The following is a 16,368-nucleotide window of genomic DNA, read 5'->3' as shown; positions in this document are numbered from 1 at the left end:
ATGTTTCTGTCAAAACACTGGTGATTTCTCCCAGCCCAACCAATTGGTTAGCTCCCCAGATGCCAAATCAGTTGACCTGGGAACTTGTGGATGCTGTGAGTTGATGGTTGACCACGCTTTGGGTTCCCCTGGAGATGATACTCTCTGAATGGACAGGCATGGCACCAGCGTATTCTACCGACCTCTTAAGCCTATCCAAATATAAGAAGCTTTTTTATATGAGAACCAAGCTGAATGATGTCCAAAGATGTAAACTTTTAAATGGTTTTCGTTCATTTTTTATCCACAACCTTCTTTTGCGACACAAACGTGCGCCATTGTTTTTCAAATTTTTTATGGTTCCTGTTGGAAAGGGAAGCCACAATGAAAAGCCAAATACTTCATAGAACTTTATACAAAGAAGACTGTTTTGTAAACTTCTTTCACACAAATTCATTTTGGCTTCCTTCTTTTGACAGGGGACGGTTGAATTTTTGTTTGAATATAACATTTAACTTTGAAAGAATGACCAAATGAAAATGGGATATATTTTCAAGGAGATTTTCTATGTTGATACAAGAAAAGGAGTAGTTGTGTCCTGTTTATGATGATAGAGTTGAATTTGCCAAATAACTAGAGTGATAATTAAGTGACCAAATACCTCTTACATATTATAACATTCATAGTTTTTATCTTTTATAACATTTCCTCAAGACCAAAGCACAGGAGCATGCGAGTATATACATGATGTATGTATGACAGAATGCATGTATGTATGTATGTATAAATGTGTGCTCTGTGAATGGCAGACAGTTGGATAGACCTGGAGCCAGTGGTAGCCAAGGTAACATTTCTAAAACAGATTGAAGGGGAGAAATTCCATTACAGTAATAATTGAAAAGAACCAAAGACCTTGTCTGTTTTACCATAAAGTGTGAGGGAAGCACCTGATATGCTCTCATGAGCATTAGTAGTTGCTGTAGGGCGAATGGAGTACTTTGGAACATTCTCAGCCCGGATTCAAATCCTTGCACTAGAGGAAGAAATAAAAAAGGCCTACGATGTCTCCTCCACAAACATGTTACAAGACCAAAAATCTGCCTTCCATAGGAGACCATGCTGTGCTCCAGGTTGACCAAACCCTATCCTTAACCAAACCCTAATGAGTGTGAAAGGTTTATCCAGGGTTTGCAGTTCAAACAGTCTTTCACAGACTTTTCTGCCGCCCTTGTTTCGTACTTTTAATTGAATGATTGAAAAACAAGTATGATACCAAAAGAAAAGAGCATTTTTGTAACGAGGGAGAGTTTTTTGGACTTTTTCCTGTATAACGTAATTTGTGTAATGGTAAACCTAGATTTCTCATTTTTTTTATAAACAAACAATATATGTTTGATGGTTCTTTTTGTAGAACTTTACACCCCCCTGTTTGTTTGGGCTTTTGTTCCCCTGTTCTGCCTAACCATTGTCTGGCAGAAAATTCTGCCGAAACTTACATGATTTTGAAATGTTAATTTTTTTTTTTAAATGTTGTTAATATTATTATTAATATTATTGTTATTATTATTGTTTTGTTTTCCCTTCCCATTTAATTCCTAACTGTTTTTTGTTTTCTGTAGCAGACCGACGGAGTATGTGGAAATGTTTGTTAGTAAACTGAGAAAAAAAACCAGTGGGTCAGAGGCAGAAGTGAGGGTAAAACAGACAAACAGGAATTAACAGATTAAGCAACCATTCACCAGGATAAAGAGAAAGGCAAATGTACATGATTCATCTTTCCACAATACTCCATTACCTAACATCCACACATACGAACATTCACATATATACTAAGACACCAGAGTCGGTTCTCTTCATTTCATTTTCATATGTCAGTTTCTACAGGTAAAGGCACCTCCAGATCACACCATTACTCCCTCACCTTTGACCTCACGGCCCACTGGGTTAGAAAAAAATGATGAAAAAAAAAGAGTAGAGAACTAGATAAGGGCTAGAACCAATGAGAAAATGAAACAATGCTTTAATGTTTGCTTTCCTTTCTTTTCTGAAATATGTTCTGTGTGTGTGTCATACAAAACTTAAAACTCAAAAAGCTTTAAATATTTTGGGACTGATGTCTTAAACCAAAAAGAAAAGAGAGAGAGAGCAAGCGACAGAGAGAGAGAGAGAAAGATAGAGAAAGTGAAAGATAGAGAGGCTGTAATGGAATGTTTAAAAATGTATCATTCACCCATAACAGGAGACCAAGTAGTCTTTTTTTTTTTTTTTTTGCAAACATTTAGAAATTTGTTGTTCTCCATCTTATATTGTAATGAAATGAAACAGTGTTTTATTACATCCAAGCCAAACTGTGAACCTTAAACTTAGTTACACTCATATATAAAGCAATAGGTTACCAGACATCCAGATTATAACATACCAGAGGCAGCCCCAGAGCTGCTACATCTGCAGAGTAAATATATTTAAATTCATGGATCCCAGCTGACAGCAAAAGATGTTAAAATCAAAACTCTTCAATGCTCAAGTCTGGGTTTGACATGCTTGACATGCTCTGCTTTACCTGATATCAACTTTGGCATCAAAATATATCCATCTGCATTGCGAAATGTTCCTGCCCAAACAAGTGTTTGTACGAGATTCCCATCAATCTCAGTGACATTCAAAGCCCACACGGCTATCTAATTGGCATGCTGGTCTTTGCCGTGAAAAAGATGGCAGCGCAATGCAGACAACACTGGTGAAAATATCAAGGGTTAGATCGATGAATAAGAGCAATCAACTTGTCTCTCAGCCTCTTCCTCTTCTTCATTACATTAATGCACTGGATTTGCATTGTTTAATCAGTTGAGAATCCACTTTGAGGTTTCTATCTGGTTTAGTATGGATTTTTCTTTTTTTTTGCTGTGTGGAGAGTGTCTGATGCCCAGTGTATGGCAACAAAGCATTACATTTTGCAGACTGCAGCCTTTTCAGAGTCGTACTGCTTGGTCTTCCTTTATGATGGTGGTGTGAGTGATGGTTGAATAATGAACTGCATCCCAGCTTTCTCCTCTCTACTCCATGTTCAGATTCCACGGCGCCTAAAACCAAATTAAAACTAAGAACTAGATTCTCCTGTCACTTTTTTTCATGTGTTTATTTATTTCACGGAACGGTTGTTGGGTAAGGCTCTACACACAGACGCGCGCGCACACACACACACACACACACACACACACACACACAGAGATCATGTCTTCTCTTTTGCCCTCACACACATACACACACACATACACACACACACACACACACACACACACACACACATACACATACACAAACACACGCACACACACACGCACGCACACACACACACAGAGATCATGTCTTCTCTTTTGCCCTCACACACATACGCATACACATACACATACACATACATGTACTTGTACACATACAAATATATTGTACACACACACACACACACACACACACACACTCTCTCTCACACACACACACAAACACACAGAGAAAATAAATAAACAATGCTCCTTACAATCTAAACCTAAGCACATGTCAATCCAGAAACACTCATTTATTTGACTGAGGAGTTGGAGGTTAAATGTCCTCAAGTCACTTTCACATTTCTGGCTCTGTATTTATTGGCCATTCAGACTGGTTTGGATTGACTAAGTCCTGATTTTAAGGGTCTGGAGAATGCCAAAGCTCTGATGCTCGTAAATGCATCCTCTTAAAAGCAAATGAGGAGACTGTCTCCTGCTTCTCTCTGTGGCTGTGCCTTAGCTAGATTCCTCACCAGGCTAAAACTAGACCTTGCCAAGACGGATGATACACTTAATAATATTACAAACAACAATATTTTGACAAAGTAATATAATATATGTAGCGAAGACCTCACATTTGACAGGCAAAAGCTTTCTCTGAAATATTAGCCTTTTTATTAATTTTATTTTGTGAAAATGGCAGCTATGAACAGAATATGGCAACACTTCCAAGATCACTGGAAAATTTTAGACAGAAAAATAAATAGATTGATTCGTTCTGAATTCTCTGAGTCATGCCCAGATTGCAAACTTGACGGCATCCTTCATGGTCTTAGAAAGGTGCATTAAAATAAGCTTTATATCTCAACTTTTTGTGATATACAGCCAAACTTATTTTGTGAAAGTTTTGTTACCGAAAAACAGAAAAGTCACTCCTGGGGTTGGGAGCTTGTTAAACCAAGCGTGTTTTTGGGGCTGTTAAGATTGAAAGAACTCGAGGCTGTTTTTAGACTACTCCTCTGTTACACTCAGTTCTCAGTCCTCTCATTACTGATGAGAGATGGATTTTAAGTTAAAAAAAATTGGGGCTGAAGTGGGTGCAAATTCAGCATAATACAAACCCATGGCATCAGCCCAACATTAAAAAAAAAACAGAAAAAAAAACACTGTGTGTGCAGTTAAGACAAGGAACTTGGACAGAGGTAAAGTCAAGAAACATGGACTGCTTTAGTCATGAAGAAAAAACAAAAGACTGGTGAAGTCCAGAGCCTGCTGCTAAAACTCCAAATCAACACTGAACATTGCAGCTTGCGCGTCGTGTCATCTAATTGAACTGACCTTTAATGGTAAGGCAATGCAGGTGATCTGTTCAGATTTCCTCAGACAGTCATTGTGACCTGGCCAAAAGCTGATTGAAGGACAGGAGCATGTCATTGGAAGTGGTGGGCAATGTGGATATTTGAGTGTGTGCTTGCTTTGACTGGTGGTGTAAGTCCATGCTCCCCAGAGTGTGGGAGAGTTGATTGCAGTTATAAACTGTGCCCTTAGACTCTAAATGTTACTAATTACGTGTGCAGGATTAATCTGTGATTCCTAAACTGTGCTAAGGGACTAGTAATGGAAGAGCAGACTGTGGCTGTTTGCCACACGTGTGTTCTCTTTCTGATTCTTCATTCACAGAGTGTAAGGTTACCCAAGGGAGTAACACCACAGCCACTGTAGCATTAATGCACACGCGCTGGGTTCACAGACTGGAGTAATCACATTCAGACACACACACACACACACACACACACACACACACTTGTACCCACACACACAAACGTATGCACACACACCACACACAAACGTCTTCTCTTTTTGCTCTCACATATAAACAGATTCATCACACACGCATTCAGACACACACCATTGTCCTCACAATTCCAGGAAGACTGCTGTGCGGTCCAGATGTTGTTTCCATGGAAACTCTGCCCTGCACTTCCACTTTCTACCCACCCGAGCAATGTCCCCTGATGTGATGAGTGCAGGTCAAAAAGTCTAATTTATATGGAGCCTTTGTGTGTGTGTGTGTGTGTGTGTGTGTGTGTGTGTGTCTGAGTTTGTCAGTGTGTGTGATTCTGTATGTGTGTGTGTGTGTCTGTGTGTGTGTTTCTGTGTGTGTGTTTGCGTGTGTGTGTGTGTTTGTGTATGTGTGAGTGTGTGTATGTGCGTGTGTTTATGCGTGTGTTTAAGCATTTGTGTGATACATAAGTAGAGGTATTGCATTTCTGTACTAAATGCATTTATTTGGTTCTTGCAACAGTCAAAGCAGAATTTCTTCTCTTCACACATCATGTGAGTCATCCAGTCATGAAGTGGATTCTTTCTTATGAAAGCCGTTTCTTTATAGCAGACCCCAGTTCAAAACTACCTGAAAATGTATTAAACCATCCCACAATGGAATTTTGTCTATGAAGAACTATAATTTCTCAAAGTTCAGCAGCAATTCGCTATATTTCTCCCAGGTTAATAGAGGTAGGTAGAGAGAAAACATCCATTTCCACAACAGTGCACAATGCTACGTTCACGCCAGTGTCTGCAATAACAGACACATCTGGGTGTATATCAGCTGTAAGTCTGAGGGAAGTTGGATCTCAGAACCACCACAGGCCCCCTTCAATCCGCCTCTCATCTCACACAAGCACACATGGCAATTCCAGGCACTTGTAACAAACACACACACACATGCACCACACACACACACACACACATGTGTGCCCACACACACACACACACACACACACACACACACTTTGCATAAATTAGTTGTGAAATGGGTTACAACCAGAACAAATCAGGAATGATGTCTTGGTTGTCTCTTTAATTGCTCTCACTTTCAGCCAATTACTATAATCAGCATGCTGTTTACACACGCTGATTCTCTTTCTGGGAAATGGTTGCACAGCTACGAAAATTAGATTTAAATGTTTTAATCAGGGCTGCTTCTACAATTAACAGCAAATTGCTAGACATTAATCGCTGATGAAAGGGTAACAAAATGACTGTATGTTGCGTGTAGGTTACAACTGGTGTTATTCATCCTCTATCTTCGTTATTATCACGTTGAACACAATACCAATGAACTTAAACTCCAACCATTTCAAAAGACGAAATAGCGCGGTAAAATAAACACGTGACAATTTCCTGGCCACTACATTTTTTTAAGGCATTAACTAGAGATTGGTAAAACAAGCCAGTAAATTCATTTGTTGGAGTTATAACTTACAGAACTGAAGTTTTTTTTTTTTGTTCCTATAGTGGAACATGCCTGTGGGTCTTCAGTGATTAACCATCATTCATTGTTACTCCACTGGTACTTACGGTGAATATTAATGCTAAAATGGCTTAGGCTCTCCTCTTGTCATCAATATGCCATGATGGTTTCGTATTCAGAATGTAGGAGTGAGACCTGATATTTTCTCCCATTGTCTCAGATCAGATTTCTTCTGTAATTAATTTTTTGTCACGGGGCTGGATCAGAAGGAGGGAAGGACTGGTGTTCATGGTTTGATGGGTTTTGGCTCATGTATATATATATATATATATGTGTGTGTGTGTGTGTGTGTGTGTGTGTGTGTGTGTGTATATATATATATATATATATGTATATATAATTTATTTATTTTTTAATCTATTCTTGCATGAAGGATCCAATTTTTGAAAGCACACACCTTGGAGAGAAAACTGAATGTTTCTTACTGTACATGATTTTTTGGGGGAGTTCTTCAGAGTTTATAAATGGGAACAGACTTACTCCAGCAGTTCTATTAAGGCACCTCGGAGCAGAGTGATCCATCTCACTACTTTTCTTGTTGAAAACTTCTGTGGAGGAATAAACGTGGCTTGTATCTTTGGTAGTAGTGGCAAGTGGAAGCAAGCGAGACAAAAAGCATGCTTTTTTTGTCATCTTATTTTGTCAAGTTGTTATAACCTTTCTTACTGCACAATCAGTATTGTATCTCTTGTATCTCTCTCTGTCTCTGTCTCTCTCTCTCTCTCTCTCCCTCTTTCTGTCTCTGTCTGTCTCTCTCCTCCTGTCATTGCTCTAATGGTGTTTTGATTAGCTGCTTTTCACTGGTGTTGATGGTTGCGAGCTTAAGGAATTTAGGCTGTTCTTGCTCGACAGAGACGAGAGAGGACACATGCTTTGTCTATACCTTTTCTTCCTAACGGTTTATGTTTCATTTGGTTTGTAATGATTTTATTTCAGTTTACAGAGCCTGTATGAGTTGTTTATTTTATCCATACCGTTCAGTATTCACCTCATTTACCCACTGCCTCTGGGACACCAATTCAAAAGAGTGGACTTACCCAGTTCACAATTTACATTGACGTATGAAATATTGTTATGAGGACAGGACTAATGTTCACTGTTATTCCTGGAGAGGGGAGCTAAACAGACATCTCACTTGTACTAAGGCATGGTACTGAGATTTCCTGCTAATGTTATAGATATACCAAATGTGGTATGCGATATTTGTGCACTTTGGGCTTGTGTGGGAAACGGTGATAAGGTTTCCCTGTCAGAGGCTGATTAAAGAACACTGTGGAAGAACACAGCATGAAAACATTTCACCTTTCTGCTTTACTGATGATAAAACCAGGTCCCATCTTTGGCATCAGAACAATTTCAGGCGAGATGTGGCTTGTAAAAACAGATAATCGTATTCAATTCTATCACTTTAAACAGTTTATGCAGATTTTTAACAGTCTGTTTTCCGGCAGAATAGATATTGCAAAAGAGATGTCAGAATGAGATTAAATGATGTTATGATAGGTCAGAGAAGACAGCCGTCCTTTACGTAGGATACAGAACATACTCTGTTTGTACCGTTGCCGCATTTAAGTGCTGGGGGAAAAAAAAAACATTACGTGTGGCCGAATTGACTCGATCGTTCATCCTGTTAGAGAAGAAAATCTATCTTATGATGTATTGGGTTTTGCTTGGTCACCTTCATTCTTTCTCTGCAGCCACTCCTCTGCTTCACTCACACGTCTGCTGGTATCTGAGGTTCTCACTGAGGTTTTGCTGCCCATGCCGTGTCATCAATAATTTTCCCCTTCGCCAGTCTGTCTGAGCGATGAAATTTGTAAAGCATATAGATGGAATGTTCAAGGTATGTTCCAGATGAAACGGATCCAGCCTGATCCAGCGATGGTGAAACTCTGTGTTGCACTTAGCCTCTGTTATTTATGACTGGCCCCATAAAGACACTACAAGTGATTTGCATGATTGTTATTCATTGATTTATATAGCTCATGTCATATGCTCCGGACATAAAAAACATGGATGTGTTTTATTCATAAACAGAATGTCAAAGGACTATGGTTATGTTGTTATATAAATATTTATGGTTCCCAAGAGACTGATCTAAACATGAATGTTTAATATTATGTTCAGATGACGTTACTGATAGGTGGCTGCAGAAGCATTTTAAATGTTATGGTAATGAGGTTTAAATGTTCAGACATGTCTATATGGTAGTTAAGTGATATGGAATTTTATTCCCCTGGTGAGAGCTGTGAACTTGTCTGTCTGTTAGAAGTATGATAGCACAGAAGACATTGGCCGGAGGCCATGAACCATCTTTAGTAAGAATGGTCTGAAGGACACATCAGTGTATATCAGTAACTGGCACTCTATTCTGGAAGGCTAGAGTCTCTCCCTCTCTCTCTCTCTCTCTCTCTCTCCCTCTCTCTCTCTCTCTTTCTGCTCTGTGTGTGTGTGTGTGTGTGTGTGTGTGTGATCCTCTGTTAATCATTCCATGCTGTTGGTCTTTCTCAGGTGCAAAAAATAGCCCCAAAATATACTAATTTTGCACATTGTGATCCCTCCCCTCTCTCTCTGTCTCTCTCTCTGTCTCTCTCTCCCTCTCTCTTTCTCATGTCCTCTTCCCTGAAGCCTCTTGTCTGACTCATTAACATAAAGAAATCTGATTCCACTCCTTCTTTTACCTCTTTTCTCGACATCGTTTTTTTTGTTTGGATGTTCCGTGCCTGGTCCGGCCACGCTTTATTTTCATCTCTCTTATTCTCTAAACTAGTGTCATACTTCTCTCTGCACAGCCTCTGAATCATTCTCTGAATCACATTCATGACATTGTGCAATGCATTTCTGCTGTTTAATTTTCACTGTTTATACAGAGATTTAACAAGCCATGGCTATCTGCTCTGTCAACACAAGCTGTCTTCAAGCTGTATTTCAGAGCAGTCTCTCTCTCTCTCTCTCTCTCTCTCTCTCTCTCTCTCTCTCTCTCACTCTCTCTCTCTCTCTCTCTCTCTCACTCTCTCTCTCTCTCTCTCTCTATCCATCTATCCATCTATCTAGCTATCTATCTCTCTCACATACCTCCCTCTTATTAATGCACTGTGTTTTCTTACTTCACACTTTTTCTGCCTCCTCTCATGTCTTTCTCTTCCTATGTGCTGTCAACTTTGCCACTTTCCTCACACAGTCTCTGTCTCCATCCTGTTTCTTCATGGAATTTTCTATTTCTAGAGCACTCTCGAATTTTTTTTTTTCTACTCAGGTGAAGTCGCTCTATGTTTGTCATATTTACCACGGATCGAGCATTTGCATGCATTTCACCGTCAGCCTCGTCGCCGCCACTAAGACTCATCTTATTAGCTTCCCTGTACATTCTCTATCTCTTTCACAGGTTTTCCTTCACTTTAATTACGCATTTATCTACATGCCTCCCAGGCTCTCTGTTGCGCCCCTTTCACTTCTCTCAGTGTGCTGTGCTGCATTGGCAGTGCGGGGATAAGACAGACTGTGGGTAGGATCTCATCTCTGTGTTAGAGAGGTTGCCTGTGGGGGAGTATACGGAGGTAATCAATTGCAGTTTACTGCAATGCACTGACACACCCTCGTAACACACTGAAGCTCATTTTGGTGCCATTACAGTGCACTCTCAGCCGATTGATGCTTGTGTATTCGCGAACGTGATCTCTGACAAAAATACTTTTTTTTTTAATTAAATGATGACAGCGGCTGAAATCGTCCGTGGCTGGGTTATTACAGACCTAACGTTTTCAGTCTCTGTGGAGTTTTCAGTGGCGCCGAACGAGAAATGTTCTGTACGACCTTTTTAACATAACAGGAGATGCAGTAGCTATTTGCGTCTGCTCACAACATTTTTAAAAAAGACATTCACTGAAAATGTTCCTCAAACTGTGCAATAGGTTTTTTCTTTCAAATGTTACAGAGGTTAGTCATAGCCATGCTATAAATATGGTTCTCTGGTTCCAGCTCCCTGCTGATTTATACCCCGACCCCAGCATTAAAAGTCATTTTGGACCTTTCACTTAGGTATGCGCAGTGTTCTGCCAATCAGAGAGCACAGTGGATATGAAAATCAGCATGATTCTGGAACTCTGAGGAACCCTGTATTATGACTATGTGCAATTTCCATGCAGATTATACATTGCCTTTAAGAACCAACTGCATAAAAAAAAAAAAAATAAACAAACAAAAATTCAATATTAGCCAAAAAAGGATAGATACCCTGGTTCATCACTTGGCCAGCAGTGCTGTTATTTTATCTATCTGTGTGCAGACATGGCTTTGAAGTGTTATAAATGTGTTTAAGGCAAAGCCTCACAAAGGAGCCACACAGGAGACACACTAGAGCCTGTGCATTTATCTCAGGACAACAGATTTTCTCTCATCAGCCTGCTTTTCAAATGAGAATTTGGTCAACAGAGCTTGGGTTTTGAAACAGGACTCATTAGAAGTCAGAGGCAATAGATGAATTACTTATGAATAAAAACGCAGTGTCTCTCACTTCTTCATATGATCACACCGTCTGTTCTTTTCTTTGGAGAATGTGAAGTGTTCATTCACAGACATGCAGGTGTAAATGTATGCAGTGAAAGTCAATAGTTATCAGGTTTAGTGAGTCATGGTTGTAAATGAACTCGTTTGGGACGTGAACCAGCCTCACGATGACGCTGTGACTCACTGACGTATGGTTTGAATGCAGAATGCATTCACAAACACACCTGTACTTTTTTCCCCTCCCTAAACAAAGTACTTTCATCCGAACTGAACTTGCAGTAATTGCGCTCATTCACGAAAAAAATGTTGTGCTCATCATTATAATGCATTTTAAAAGCAAAATGCCAAGGCTCTTCATGCAGATGTATAACTGCAAACCATTGACACGCATTATGTTAATGGTTTTTAAGAGGACAGTAATGAATAAACCTATTTACCGCTTTACTTTTCCTCCACAGCGTAAATTTGCCCTGAGCCTGTGTATGAAAATAACCTTGTCATCCATTAGCATATAATGCAGACTGTCACCCAGCTTGTATTAAAGGCTATTTAAGGATCCAATCATTTGCAGATGAGTTCGGTGGCCTTTTGCCAGCGTGAACAAAACCTTAATACATCTGCAGCTCAGACGTCAAAGCCAGAACTGGATACTGATGCATTTTCAGTCTCTGGCGTTTGTCCTGAAGCTTCACTATCCTCTCCGATCTTATAACCAAAATTTATTTGACATGTGTTGGCATTTTAGCTCGACAGGCTGCCATCTATGAGAAATACTGTCTCGCTACGCAACTGTATTGAGTCGTGAATTGTCTTGGCGGCGTGTGTTTACCTGAATCACACTTCCATTACTGATGATTTCAGTGTAGTGAGTTCAGGTGCATCCCTCAACCTAAGATCTCAAACGTACACACAAAGCCAGAAGTGGTAAGACTGGACCACAAGGTTTACACTTGCCGATCAGCTGTAGGCAGGCAGCTGCTTGATGTACCATATCTTGTCATTTTTAAATATATGTTCATGTCTTGGTAAACCAGCATTAAATCAGTATAAAATCAATTGTGACAATGTATCCATCACTTATTTGCAGCTAAACACTGTACATTTGTGATACCCTTTTCATAGTTGAGCAGGGCTGTAATCGATTAGATTAGATGAGGCAGGGTTTTGCTGATATAAATTATGGCCCTGGTTGAATTACCTTTATTGTGAGGCTGGAAGGTGTCCTGTTGAGGATGCAGTCTGATGTTTATGCCTTGGTCTGTCTGTTTGTGTGTAGTGCTGGGATCTGTGTGTGTGCGGTGCGTGCATGTGTGTGTCTGTGTGCCTCCTGGGATCAAAATTACAGCAAAAATTGTTTGATACAAGCCATAATTATCCATAAAAAGCTAATTATTTATAAAAGCTACACTGCATTTTCTATAATTGCTTTTCATGTGCATTAGAAAATACCTCTAACTGGGGTCTCATTGAAAAGATAATCCGTATATAATCCGATCTCCTAAACTGACTACTTTGTTCCCTTGTATCCAAATCCTGAAATAACATGCTTACATATGGTAAAGTGTACTACATGAGAGGGTACATACCATTTTGTCATATTATTATACAGCTGGGTAGCGGACAGCTAGGGCCACATCTAAACAAATGTGCCCTTGGATGAGGTGAAAAAATGTCCTATTGCTTGCTAAGAGCAGAGGATTGGGCTGGCTGTTTATCATGGGGATAATGAGCAGATGGATCCCTGTGTACAACATACAGAGCTGAGAATAGGGGAAGGGGGGGGGGGGCAGGCAGTCATACATGTGCAACACACAACAGACGAGATGACGGAATCTGCCAGCAGAGACGTCACCAGGAATCAGAAAATAGACATGAAGATAACTCAAAAAAAAAAAAGAAGAAAAGTGAGAAATGAGATGGAGGGAGTGAGAGAGAAAAGTGTGAGGGTGTGGGGTGGGGACCTTTTCAGAGTGTCGGAGAGAGAGAGAATACCTTGAAAGAGAGAGAGAGAGAGAAAAAAATGTAAAAAAAATATCGGTAATAAAAAGGAGTGAATACGAAGGCAGGATCAGACTCTGCGGCAGAATGGTACAACAATACAGTATAACACTGAAAGGAAATGAAAGAAAAATAATATAAAGGAAACCACACAGCCGTTCCCTCACCTCCTCACAGCTCATTTACTAATAATTCACTCAGGGCCAATGGGCCTCATTCCATTTTTCATTATTATCATTTTTCATATTGCATTGCCCACCCTAGCCAGTGTCATCTATATATATGATAGTGATGGATGTAAGCTATGTTTAAACTTCACTGGACCAGGACATCGGTTCTATGCCGGAGCATTCTGCATTCACTAGGTTTAGGCCCGGACCCTGTCCTGATCTCTCAGACTGATCTCTCACACTCTGTGCCACCTCCTGTGGAAAGCAGTGGATGGCATACATCCATATCTGAGCATTTTGGGTTTTTTTATATATGTTGGACAGACAGAATGTGCCAGAAATGTCAATGGAGGTACTTCAGTGCAGTAAATCTCTCACCATGAAACAGCTCCATAGGGCAGTTGCTTCCATCTGATGGCCGCTGAAAGAGACTACTGGTTTTATTGGTTAGCATGAGGTCCAAACAAGTTGCCCTTGAGGAAGAAAGAACTAACAGCCAATACTCCAGCTACAGAATTGCTTTAGCACCTTATACATATGCTGAATGAAGGTAAAAATATCATGTTGCAGAACTGCATCATGTCTTATAGATTTTACTCCTAAATCTCTGACTAGTTTTACAATGGGTTGACTATGTTCTCTAAAATCACACATTCATCATTAAACAAGTCTTTTTTATTTTCTCTGAACAGGTCTGTCTTCAACACGAATCCTCTACAATCTAACGCAGCTCTTCTTGGAAAATACTCGATAGCTGGTCATTTAAAATGATCAGATAGGATTGCTTGGTATTTGGATTGTCGAGCCAAGGATTGTGCGCAGCACACTTGATGGCAAAAATGATTTTCCTTTAAGAAACAAAAAAACAAAAAATGGAGTGATCTCCTGATTGAGCATCACCTGTGTTCTAATAATAGTTTGAAACAGAGGTGCTCATACTTAGTCCTCAGGGGAAAGAGTCCTGTTGTTTTCCACCTTCACCACATAATCACAGACTTCTACGTGTGTGTTCTCTCATTAACCAAGCAGAGACATGCTCTAGTTGGTAGAGACACGTAATTATAGCGAAAACAAACAACAAAAAAAAAGCATTGTAAACAACCCTACCATCTTAAAATAGATGGAAGCTAGCTATATGCCCTGGTTCTTTCAGTTCACTAGAGTGTGGTCATTTGGGATCTTTTATTTGTAATCAGACATGTCTGAGAGGGGAGAGGATAAAGAAATAGCTGACAGAATATGTTGTAGATTGGATATAACTAGAATTTTTAGGGCCACCGGTGATCCTGTCCTGCTCACCAGATGACATTTCCCTGAAAATGTCAGGTTACTATTAGCAGTGGTTCAGAAGAAGAAGTCTGTTTGGGGGTGAAATTGGAGACAGGCAGTAATATATCTGAAGGGCATTCGAGGATGTCCCACTATAAGACTCAGTGATGGGAAAGGTTCTGGCCTCAAGGCTGCCGGGGCTTTATTTCCCCTTTACCTCGGACAGTGTAAGGATGTCTGTTTTTGTTCTTAGTGGGTGGAACAATACGTACAGTACAGCAGGTGCAAACTTCACCTAACGAATTCTTATCATGTCGAGTAACTGGTACAGAGGTTTAAGTCATAACATAATGTGACATGAAAATAATCTTGAATATTAGATGTGATTCAGATCAGGTACGATGAATCATTTTAGTTTCGTTGGTGTCAGCCCATGACAAAGTTCTTATACAGCTTCACAGACTTGCTGAAGAACCTCCACACAGCGCTGGATTATACGAAAAAGGATGTTATCCCCCAAAGGATTGTTTTTGAAGGTAATTCCTGATACGTCTCAGCGGACACTCCTCTTTTGCTTTCCGTTTTTCTGTCGTCCTGTGTTAAACACACTGATCTTTCAGCCTGTGTGGGACTGGGAGTAGAACAGTAAGAGATGAATCCTCTGTGTCATCCCCTTCATTACCTCCTAGGCTCTGTCCTTCACAAAGAAATTCCATTTTAAAGTTTTCAAAGCCCCAGGTCGCCGCCGCACCTCATTGATTTCCATCATTCTTTGTCTGCGTTCATCACAGGTTAGTGTTAAGTAGAACAGGGTGGAGGTGGGAGCTCCAGCAGGAACAATGGTGGCTGATGACAACATCCTTTTCTTTGTTTTATAATTGCAAGCTCTGGCGTCTTGGACAGCGCGGACAGAAAATTTAACTGCAATCAGTTTATCAGTTTAACCTCTGGATAAGGACAGGAAAATTGATGATAACATTTTATATTTGCGTGTTTACGCTGGAGGAGCAAAGAGCATGCATTGTTGATATGAAACTCCAAATTAACACTAACAAAGTCATGTACTCTCTTAATAATGCATGTACACCTGCGCTCACATGCACACAGGCACACCTAACACACAAATATACACACACACACGCGTGCACAAACACACACACACATGCATGTGCACCCGCACACACACACGCACACACACACACACGCACACACACACACACACACACACACACACACACACACACACACACACACACACACACAATGACTCAAGGGCACTTTGCTAATTATCACAAATATTTTCTCTTAAGTGGAATTCCCTATATGATAAAAATAAACAGCAGAGACCCTATGTCTCCTGGCATACAAATGTGCCTTCCCCTCAAGGCTGCACTTACTATGAGTGAAGTCTGTGAAAGGTAGTGTTTACGTGACAGTAATGTCAAATGAATAATTCTGCCAGTTGCTTGGATGATACTCTGTTAAATGTTGAAGTTTTCAGAGTAACCACAGGGATGTCTGCAGCTAATGGCATGTCTGTCCACGGAGAGACGTGTGGAAGATGAAGTTTAATACCTCGTGTGAAATCCTCTGAGAGCTGAGTATTACTGTAACATGGTACCATACAAGTAAATGTCACTGTGTCTTTGAAATAGGCGTATGTGTGCTAGTCAAAATGACTGAGGCAGATGTAGTAAGTGGTGCATTAGGTAGCTATCTGACACCTAATAATCCCCTCAAATACATACATCAATGTTCTTATGTTTCATTCTTTTTCACGAACACACATACATCTGAATAGTGGACAGTGTTAATGAATGCATTATTTATGTGACTTTGGTATCTTAAATAGAGAAACAAGATGTAATTG

Source organism: Chanos chanos, chromosome 12 (assembly GCF_902362185.1).
Source record: "Chanos chanos chromosome 12, fChaCha1.1, whole genome shotgun sequence".
Taxonomy (NCBI): domain Eukaryota; kingdom Metazoa; phylum Chordata; class Actinopteri; order Gonorynchiformes; family Chanidae; genus Chanos; species Chanos chanos.
Note: the sequence above shows the minus strand (reverse complement) of the source record.